Source organism: Ceratina calcarata, unplaced genomic scaffold (genome assembly GCF_001652005.2).
Source record: "Ceratina calcarata isolate Rehan_Ccalc_2016 unplaced genomic scaffold, ASM165200v1 scaffold97.2, whole genome shotgun sequence".
NCBI lineage: Eukaryota > Metazoa > Arthropoda > Insecta > Hymenoptera > Apidae > Ceratina > Ceratina calcarata.
Window position 1 is genome coordinate 516,083 of NW_017181113.1, and position 10,687 is coordinate 526,769.

The window sequence follows — 10,687 nt, forward strand, 5'->3', positions numbered from 1 at the left end:
CCGAGGATCGACGCCCATCATCGACCGGCCTCGTTCGTCGATTACGATTATACGAAGTGAATTTTCGTTTCGTAAATTTCACCGGGAACACCTCACAGCTTCGAGTAATTAAAACGGGATCGATCTTTCGTTAGCTAATGATCTGGATCAACGGTCAGGGGTAATGTTGCTTGTACGATGAAAGTAGGCATCTAACTTTGATAGACCGGATTATCGGAGAGAAGATTTATGCGATGAGAAACGCTTGTAGCAGTGGGCATTTGATGGGATCAACAACACGGTAATTAATGGGGGATGAACGGCCGGATTGTGCATTGAAGCGAGCCGACGTGAAAAGAGTGTCTCGCCGAGTTAGAAGCGACTCCCTTCCGGTGTCCCTCCGCATAATAGGTACCCCCTTCGAGATCCCTCGATCGTATCTCGGAAAGGGGTGGTTTATGACTGTATTATTCGGCCGCACGGCTCAGTTCACGCGAATGTTATCTGGCCTTCTTGTTGTGAAAAGTAAGTCGACTTTCTCTGCAGAGGGAATAATCTCCCGTGCCTGAAAAGGTCGCGTACAAAGAAACCTTTTTCATCGTACATCGTACGCCACAATATTTACAAGTAAATTAGCTAAGCGTTTTCACCACCGCGAGACTGTTTCGCGAAAAATTATCTCCCTAGGAATATACGCGTACGTAGCTCAGGTATGTGGATACATAATACATATATGTATGTATGCATACCGAAGAGAAACAAAACGCGAGCGCATGATGCACGTTTTTCAGCAGCCGCCGCGCCGAGTTAAAATGCTCGCGATCAAATTTTCCTCCTCTCCCGGTATAGTCGCAAAGATAGAAGACTGGCGGGCGCTCCGCGTTGGGACATCGCACGAGATAAAGACATTCGTTGAAAGGCCTGGCCCGGCTCTGACCGACGCCGGCAAACAGGCCGACTCCATTCTTTGACCGTTGGAGCGCGGTTGACCGTTACCAAAGAACCGTTCATCGCGAAAACGAAAACGCGAATCGTCGAGCACACGCGCTCGCGAAAACGGCCTCGCACACACGTACGTGTGAAGGGAAGGCAGAGCGCGGTGAACGGGCGAGAGGGACGAGGGTGGATGTAGACGGTAAGAGACACGCGGACGAGGAGACGCGAGGCTCGACAGAGAACGGAGAAGAGAGTAGCGGCGCGAGGGAGGGATGAAAGGAAGGAAGGAAGGAAGGGGTCAGTCGGTTCGTGGGAGGTGGCGCGAGCAAGGGAAAGCTACAGGGGTTGGAGGAGGAGGTGGGGTGCCGCGATCGATCGGATGGCTCTGGTTGCCTCCGGTTCAAAGAAAAGCCGGCGCGCTGAATCGGGTGCGGTAGGTAAAGCGCGTATACCGGCGCGCGACATCCGGCTAATCAGAAAATGTAGGAGCGCGGGAGACTAATAGAGAGTGAAAAGGCATCGAATAAACAAACAGCGAACGCCGAGGATCGAGCAGGGGAGCGTTTGCGCGTATGCTACCACGAAAGAGAAAGAGAGAGAGAGAGAAAGAGAGAGAAAGAGGGGGGTGAGTCGTTGTGAAGGGAGCGAGGAACGAGAGGAAGAAAGGACGAATCCTCGCGCGCGAACGAGCGGACGAGGAACGAGCGAGAGGAATCGCGCGATAGGAAGATGCGACAAGAAAATGAAAACGGCGAGAGACAAAAGGAATCGGAGATGGCGCGTGGAGATAAATGAGCGGAGGTGGAGGAAGAAAAGAAGCGGAGGGCAGGGGGGGTGATGGGAGAAGAAAATTACGCGAAGAGTAAAAGGAGACGATAGGCGAGGCGCGGATACTCGACGAGGAACGGAGCGGAGCGCGAGGGACGAGGACGAGATAGGGCTATTAGGGTTGGGTATAGGCGCCGCCCCGGCTATTAGAGGGTTGTTTCACCCCTACTACCTCGATGGTGGAACGCCGCGGTACACCCAGACACGCAACGCGCGCGGACACGCGTAAATATCTACATACGTGTGCTCGCCTCGTGGTGGTTGCCCTCCGTGCCCCCTCCCCCCGACTCTGTTTGTTTCTCCTGTCGCGTCGGTTTCTTCGACGTACGATCGCACACGCGCGCACTCGCTACCTGGTCGGACCTCCACGTGTCTGGACTTCGGATCCTCATCGGCAGGGAGGGAGGCGTTTTGTACACGTACACGCGTGGTCGAGGCAGGTTTCCACGGCAACCGGGCGGTCGCTGTTTGCGGGAGAGATGCCTTTAATAAGTGCTTTCGTGGAACGCGAGCGGAGATGGACCGGAGCGGCCGAAGCTTTGCGTGTTTACCCGCGCGCGATCGCGGCCGGGCGTACGTATACACCGCGGGAATAAGTAAGTATACGTTCGTGCGCACCGAGTCGTGCCACTGTAACGTACCACCTTCCGACGCTGAGGGGTGGTTAAAGCTAAACCACCCTCTCTCCGTATCCCGCGAACGGACTGCCTTTCTCCTTGTACCACTTACCTGCCACGATCTCGTTGCTAATAGAAGGCGGTGGAGTCACCGCTGCGGTTCTTCGTGTGCGAGTCCTCGAAACCCGAGGGCGTGGGCGAGGGAGACGAGGATCGCGCCCCGTGCGCGGTGCCTCGTGTGCGAACGTACGTGCGAGCCGGCCAGATTTTCGACGTCTGGAACCGACAGGGATAGTGATACATCGGTATGCATTTCACCGGCGGAGCCAGCGTTGGGTAAGGGGGGAAAAAGGAAAAGAGGACGCGGGAAATAGAGAGAAAGAGAAAAAGGGAAAAGGGCGGAGAAGCGGGAGCACGACGAAGCGAAAAGTAGGGGAATCCGAGAGTCGACACGGTGTGCAGAGCGCACGGAGGGAAAGAGGATTGCGAGAAGAGAGAGAGAGAGAGAGAGAGAGAGAGAGAGAGAGAGTGAAAGAGAGAGGGTGAGGGAGGGAGGGAGACAGGAAAAGAATGAGCAGAGGTGGGTGGAGGATGGAGAACGATGCCGGCGACAGCTCGTCTAAATGCTAATAGCTTTATCGACTGGATCTCAAAGTCCCCGAGTTTCGATTCTTGCTCCACCTTCTCTCGCGCGTCGCACAATCCGCATTCCCATCTGCGCCGCATTTCCACGCTCTTTACACCGCCGCTGACAGAGGATTCGAAAGAAAGAGACCTACAGCCCTGCTCCGCTTTTTCTTTCAACCTTCTCCCTTTCCAGCCACCCGCCGTCGCTTCCTTTTTTCCTACACTCTCCCCGTTCATTGCCGTTTTCTACCCTTTGCTCTTTTCCTCCTTTTGTTCGGTCCGCGTTACCGGTGATATCCGCGATTTCTTTTTTCGATCAACGCGGCCACGAACTCTTCTTCCCTGGTTTCTTCCCCGCTTCCCATGCTTCTTCCAGGTCATCGCCATCCCGTATTCGTCCACGCTGTTCCTCTCGAACCTCCTCGGATCGTGCAATTTCACCCCCTCGATACCATCCCGATTTAGATTCGGACAAACGCTCGCGTTCGTTTTCCCTATCGTTGAATCGAAAGAAGCGGCGCGAAGAGCGCGGAGAGGAAAAAGTGAGGAGAGAAAAATATCGACCGGAAGCATGCGGTATCTGCGCGATGCTGCTGCAGCACAGCGTTGCAACGCAATCGCGATAAGTGCATCCGAGACGGCTATTAGGAGGCAGGCCTATTAAGAGCGCGCCAGAGGCCAGAGGGAGAAGACGAGAGGTAGAATGGAACGGTTTGGAATTTTTTTCCGCTTTCGTTTCTCGTCTCGCCGCGTCTCGACAAGCGGGCAAAAAAGTCTCGGGGGCAGCGCGGCGCGAGTTTAACAGCGGGAATCCCGTGGCCCCGATAACTAAATAGTCCGCGTGGTATCGGACCCGGGCGGAAAGAAGGATTTCTCCCGCTGCCACCGCCACCGCTGCTGCTAACGCTACTATCAGAGAGATTGGCTTTGGCTACAGCTCTACCGTATTGTGACCGGACCGCTGCATCCCGCTGGAACGTTAATATTCGCAGGCCGGGGAACGCGCGCGTTTCTGATCGCAATGCCAAGTAATACCGATGCGTAACATCGGCCCACAATGGACCAACCAATCCTTTTGATAGATTCTGATCAAAGACTTCGGCTGCTGCTTACTCAAAGTATTCCCTGCTCTTTGCGGCGCGCTAGCCTCCCGCCTGCGCCCTCGCTATTCGCGCTCCCTGCAACATAACATAACACATCGAGCGTATACTCGCTCTCAATGGAGGAGAGGAAGGATCGTAATGCGATTCGCCAGTCGAAAATGGCCTGCGGTAGACGTCGGTTTCGAGCTCAATTTACGTTATTTTAAATGCTCGCTTATATATGCAACGTCGTCGTTTAAATATTTTACATGCTTTACGAATGCGCTTTATGCATGTGTAAACTAGGGACTGGTTTGAAAAATTTAGTCTTGTTGCAAAGGGATTGTTCGAGGGTGGCGTATGAAATATTATTCTTACTTAAAACAGGATTTAGGGGAATTAGGGTAAATCGGAGTAAGAGGTTGTCTCGCTACAAGGGAGAATCGACGACCCCTGAGATTCGATGTAACTCAAGATTGTTCACGGGGAGAGTTATCGGGCTAATTTCCCGGGCGAGAATCCACTAAAAGGTAGCCGATCGAGTCGAGTAGCAGACCGAAAAATGATCTCGCTGGAGAACCGCGAGTGAGCTTTGATCTTAAATATTAACATCGTTCCTTTGGAAACAGAATTTCATGACCGTACAAATGTATTGTACAGGTGCGCGCTCGTTCCAACGGGCCTCTTTGTATGCACGCTGATCTTTTGTGGTGGCACGCTTTTTGCTGCGCAAAGGACCATATTGGCTGGCCGTATATCTAAAAAAACCGCACCTATCTCGCCGCTCGAATCGGCTAAAAGTTCAGCAATCATTTTATACCCTCGAACTCCGCCTTTTCGTAATTCGTAATCGCATTATTTTAAAACCTGACAAGTAAAAGTAGCATTGGACACACGCGACTCCGGCAGGGTAACCGTGAAACGCGACGGGGGAATCGGCGATCATCGTTTCCTCCACGGGGAGGCAAACGAATCGTGATCTCATTCAATTAACGCTGTCCGCCGCGGGTATTCCCTCCGTCGAATTAGCGAAGTTGTTACCGATCGCGTGGCGAGTGGCGGCCGGGCTCTCGTCTGGTTGAAACAGTCGCGTGTCTACGAGGGTGGTACTCCTAATTACCGATAACAGCGGTAAAGAGAACGTGGCGAAGCGGTTGCGAGGGATTTCGGGGGAACGTGCGGGTGGAGCGTTATCGGTGGCAGAGCGGAGCGGCGAGGGACGTGGCGGTGGTGCCGCACGGTGGTGGATTTCGTCGGGCCCCGTCGAAGAACCCTTCGGTTATTCGAAACAACAAAGACCCGCCGGCACCCTCTCCACCGTATCCGCTTCCCCGGCAATCATTTACTCTTGCTGCAGGCCATCGCTCGTCACAATGGCCAAGTTATCCATCCACTCCGGCTACTTGCCCGGGAAACGACCACCGCCCGGGGCTTCCACTCATCTTTTCCATCGCCTCTCCGCGCCGTGCACCGACTCCGACAGAGAGGAAAACAAACACACGCTTACTCTCTTGCTTTGCCATCGGCTCTACATACATATGTACTCCTCGGAAATTTATCGTAATAATTCTTAAATGTAATTGCGAATTGTTTGAAACATGTGCAAAATTATGAATAAGAAAATGAGGGGGAGTCATTTCGATCGTTATACTTTGCATTTGTGTACGTGATGATCCGAGCAAAGCATTGCTCGGTTCGAATGATGGCCTCGACCGAAAACATTTCTCAATAGCCTATCAAGTTACGTTAAAAGTCTAGAAATATATTGGATCAGAAAGTAATTCCTTAGTATACATATAATTGTATATAAAAGTAGAATTTTAAATATTTTAAGACTGTGAAAGAGTAGGTTGGCGAATTGTTTAGGTTTTGTTGTATTCTCTACTTACTGGATTGATACCATTTTCAAAGTACGATCTTTAGAAACCGTTAATGATTTAAAAAATAAGTAGTATTAAGCCAAGAACTACAGTCTGAGCTTTGTAAACTCTTGTAGAATGCTTTTGATTCGTTTCAATTAGGTCGAGAATATCAAGTCAGAGTGTATTACACTTTAGTCAGTTATTTAATTAATTAATTAATGAGACCATGTTTCAGTAGTCAGCTTTATGCAATATTACAAAGACGTCAGATGCGTTAATTAATAATCACGTGTTTAATTACTTTAAAACGGTAGTTAATAAACTAGTTTCATACATGAGAGAATCAAATTACTGCCACTTATGATCCATTCAATTTCCTTCGTTAACTCGCGGATCTATTCCTCACTCTTACTACGCTTGCTACATTTTTACGGATTATTTTCATTGCGTAGTACACAGGTAAATGCGTATTCATTGTTACACAAGTAGAGAATCGGGGGTGTCCGCGAAACTCGACGCCGACACCGACGTTGTTAACTAGCGATAACTGCTCGCGTGTTTACGCGCAACGCGCTTCCGTATCTCTTCTCCCTCGTTTCGCTCCTTCCACGACGTTTGGAAACCTTACACGGTTCCAAAGCTTCTTCCAGCCGGCGAGTTACAACTCGCGGAAGTCCTTCGCGATTTCCTAAAACGCAGGCAACATTTCCTCGTCAATTACTGGCCTCACGATTAGACGCAACAATCAGAAAATAAAAATGTCACACAAGATTGTATCGCTTAAAAATTATTAACGATTCTAACTATTTTTCTTTAACGATTAGCTAAATTGTAATGAAAACGAGTAGAAATGAAGTAGTCAAGGGAAGGATAAAAACTGTTTCGTGTTAGAAAACAATTAGAAAATAAAAAAGTCACAGAGAATTGCATCGTTTAAAAATTATCAACAACTCTAACTTGTTTTCTTCAACGATTAGTTAAATCGTAACGAAAACGAGTAAAAACGAAGTAGCCAAGGGAGGAATGAAAATTGTTCCGCGCATTCGTTGGGTAGCTTTCTATCTAAACTATTTCCCTCGCTGGTAGTTCTCCAAAGGCCGACGCTGGCGTTTCGCTCCTCTCGCACGAGGGATGCGCTTATTAGACGGTGGCTGTATAAAGGTTGAAACGCAGTTTAGTTAGAGTCGGTGGGCGAGTGGCGCAGAGCGGAACGGGCTGAGTCGAGGCTCACCTCCGGTCCGTTTAGTTGGCAACAAGAACGGCCGAAACCACACGTACACGAAGAGCGATATAGTGCGGCGCAGAATGCAGAGAGAGCGGTTAGCTTCAGTGTGAAACTGACCTCTCTCTGTGCAACGGTGCAGCGGTAAACTGCACTTTACTACTATACCTCGGCTTAAGTGATATTGAAGCGAAACCCTTTATATGTATACACTTAAAACGTTTACCGTCATTACGAGGCGATCGTTCGTCAATCCGGCCTACAGCTCCGGCTTCGACCAATTCGAATCCGCGATTTCTGCGAATATTATCAGCGCGGATTTCCGCTGGTCACCGACAGATACAAGTTGCGGCAGATGCAATGAAAGCGTTAAGATTTATCGGCAAACATTTATACCCAATTATGCAACGTAGATAGCTATTTAATAATGTAATAAACGATAACGATGAGCGGAAATTACCGAGATTGACTTTCACCGTGGCAGCCGGTAAACGACGGGTAACAACCTCGACGCGATCAAAGTATGAGATCGCAAAAAATATCGTCCCTACGTAAATCTCTGTGCCGCAGAGTACGGTTGATCGATCGTTGGCTAAAACCTCGAGTGATCATCGGTGGTTCGCGTAAAACATACGAGGGTGGTCGATCTCGAAAGGTTAGAACCACGGGTGTGCCATTAAAAGGACGGGAAGAAGTCCCAGAAGGGATATTGTACCGGGCTTTGCGCCGGCCTACACGTAGGATACGAATAGGGATAGATGGATGGATGGTGTCGCGCCTACGACACCCACGGTTCCCGGTACCCGGTACCCGCTGGTCTTGCTTCGGTGAGCCCACATGTCGTCGACCCGACGAGCGAAAGAGATGAACTCGCGCCCTAAATCGAGCATACTCTATCTACACGGAATCTGAATAAAAATATATTAGGAAAACAGATCTAGGAAATGAAAATAACGGCCAACTAATTCCAGGTTGTATTTGAAGCTTCGCTTTTCACAGAAGGGAAAATGACTAATACAATAAACGATCACAATTTTTGTAACGATTTATATTTTTTGGTTTTTTTTTCTATCATTTTATCAGAACTCGAAAATAAAAATAACGGCGAATTAATGCCAGGTTGTATTTGAAGCTTCGTTTTTCATAGCAGGGAAAATGACTAATACAGTAAATGATCACAATTTTTGTAACGAATTTTTGTACTTTTTGGTATCATTTTTCTATCGTTTGATGTGTAATGATAAGTCTGAATAGAAATTGAACAGACCTTGGGACATTTACTGTGTTATTCCTCTTCTAATAATGCCAATTGTGAACCTTGTCAAATTTTTGTCACTCTGATATTGTTATTGTAGGATGGCTTCTGATATTCGCCCTCTGAAAGTGTCACGCTTATTTACCAACACCCCGTAGATGTGCCCTAATAGGAATCAACCAAGTGGCAAGTGGTCCCAACTCTGCGGGGGACGCACTAACGCACGAGAGAGCCTATCTGTCGGCATTTATCATCGATTAAATTGTAAACGCCGCTATCCTGTGTCCACCGAGGGCTACTATCATTCGTGTTGTATGGAACGCATCGCGTCGCTGCACTCGGAATGGACTTTCGAGTAAATGGTGCGCAAAGAGAGACAGAGAAAAAGAGAGAGGGGGAGAGGTCTAAATCGGGCGCGGAATCGCTCATTAATACATCGCGAATTTTCGTTAAAGTTTGATCAGGTTTTTCGACTGATGATTAAACACCGAAGAATATTCCTTTCAACCAGTTTATTACACCTAAAGATAATCGTTCAGATCACTTTTAGAAACTAGAAGTTAAGAAAAGTGCTCCCACGTGCGAGCGTACTAACAGCGCTAAGAGGCATTCACACGCACGTGTGTTAGCGCGAAGATTCGATTATCACATTAATATACGAATCCCAGAAAACTAGACAATTTTTCATGAAGTTAGGCAATTGATGACGAGACTGAGAAATGACTGTAAATTCGGGTCTTAGTGTGCTTAATTTTGATTCGACGAGAAGATAGTCGTAATTGTGATAAGTCAAGGGAATGGAAATATCCTTATGATACCCGGGATCGTAAAAAATATTGAACTTTCTCAATGGCTTATACGTATGCGATCAATATTATAGAGTTTGTTCCAACGAGAGAGCATTTTTCGGGTACTGGAATTATGAAAAATTTAGTTTTCCGTAAACACACTCCCAAAGATTTATAAGAAGAAATAATAAAATTAAAATGATCACGAAAGCTGAAGTCAGTCGAAAACAAGACTCCGCATTATCTAAATCATCGACGAGCAATTAGTATACACGGAACAGCAATTAAGAATCGTCGGTACAGAAATTTCTGGCTAATATTGATATGCGTGACATACAGCGATAGCGTAGCGCGAAACGCGATTTCCAGTGTACTATCCGCTTGCACCTATATGCAGGATCGAATACGGCCGTGTAAAATATTTTATCGCGCTCAATAGTGGCGCATTAATTGGCGGCGCGGCCGGTCAGTTTAACGTTTGTAACCAATCGTCAATAGCAAGATCACTGTACAATATTTCACGATCGGTGGGGTGGGGCAGGATAGTAAAAAAAAAAGAAGAGAGAAGGGAAAGAGAACCGAATAACACACGGCGGTTACATGATCACTCGTTTGACGGTTTGTAAATCGTTGGGCGTTCGGCAGAGCGGTCGCGCGTTTTCAACGAAAAAAAATATGTACACACCCGCACGCACACGCTCGCGAGTTCACGCAGCATCGCGGGCGTATAACGCCTCTCGAATGCACGAATAAAACATTGTACGCCACCACCATAAAGTATTTTCCGAAAACTAATAATAAAAAATCTAAAATATCATTGCTCGATATCGCTCGGTTAAATGCTCCTCTCTCACTGTATCGTTATCGACACTCGATTACTCGAATTACCCGCGAGGAATTTTTAAATATTGCCGAAACGAACGAACAAACAAACAAACAAAAGAAAGAAACGAGTGGCAAAGGGAGAAGAGGGCGGAGGAGCGAAAAGCACACGCATATAAAATGGACGAAAAAAAAAAAAGAACTGAACAGAAAACAACTAGCAATCAGTGGGAGAGTAGAGTAGCAGTACGCGTGGCGCGGCGCGTGCACGCCTGAGATGTTTTCCGGTCAAACTCGTCGATCCTCGGCGCAATTTTTATCTACTGCGTGGTCTGTTCGCGGTGCTCGTGCACGCGAAGCAGGCCATCGCGACGAGATGCACGCGGGCAGGGTGATATCCGTCCATCGAAGCGCGGCTGATTTCAAGGGGGTTCGTTGGATCAGGATCAGAGGATCGGAAACAGGACTGGCGGCGTAAAGAACAGAAAGATATTGGGGGGAGGATGACTACGTGGTCGTACACGTATGCGATGAAACGAGCCGGGAACGGGAACGCGTCGTATCCCGTCGTCCCGGCTCTATTTATGGCGCTACTTGTCACCGAGCCGGGGCTTTCGGTCGCTGAAATTTCCCTGGGAATGTTTTTCCAACGCGTAGAATGGAAAAGTC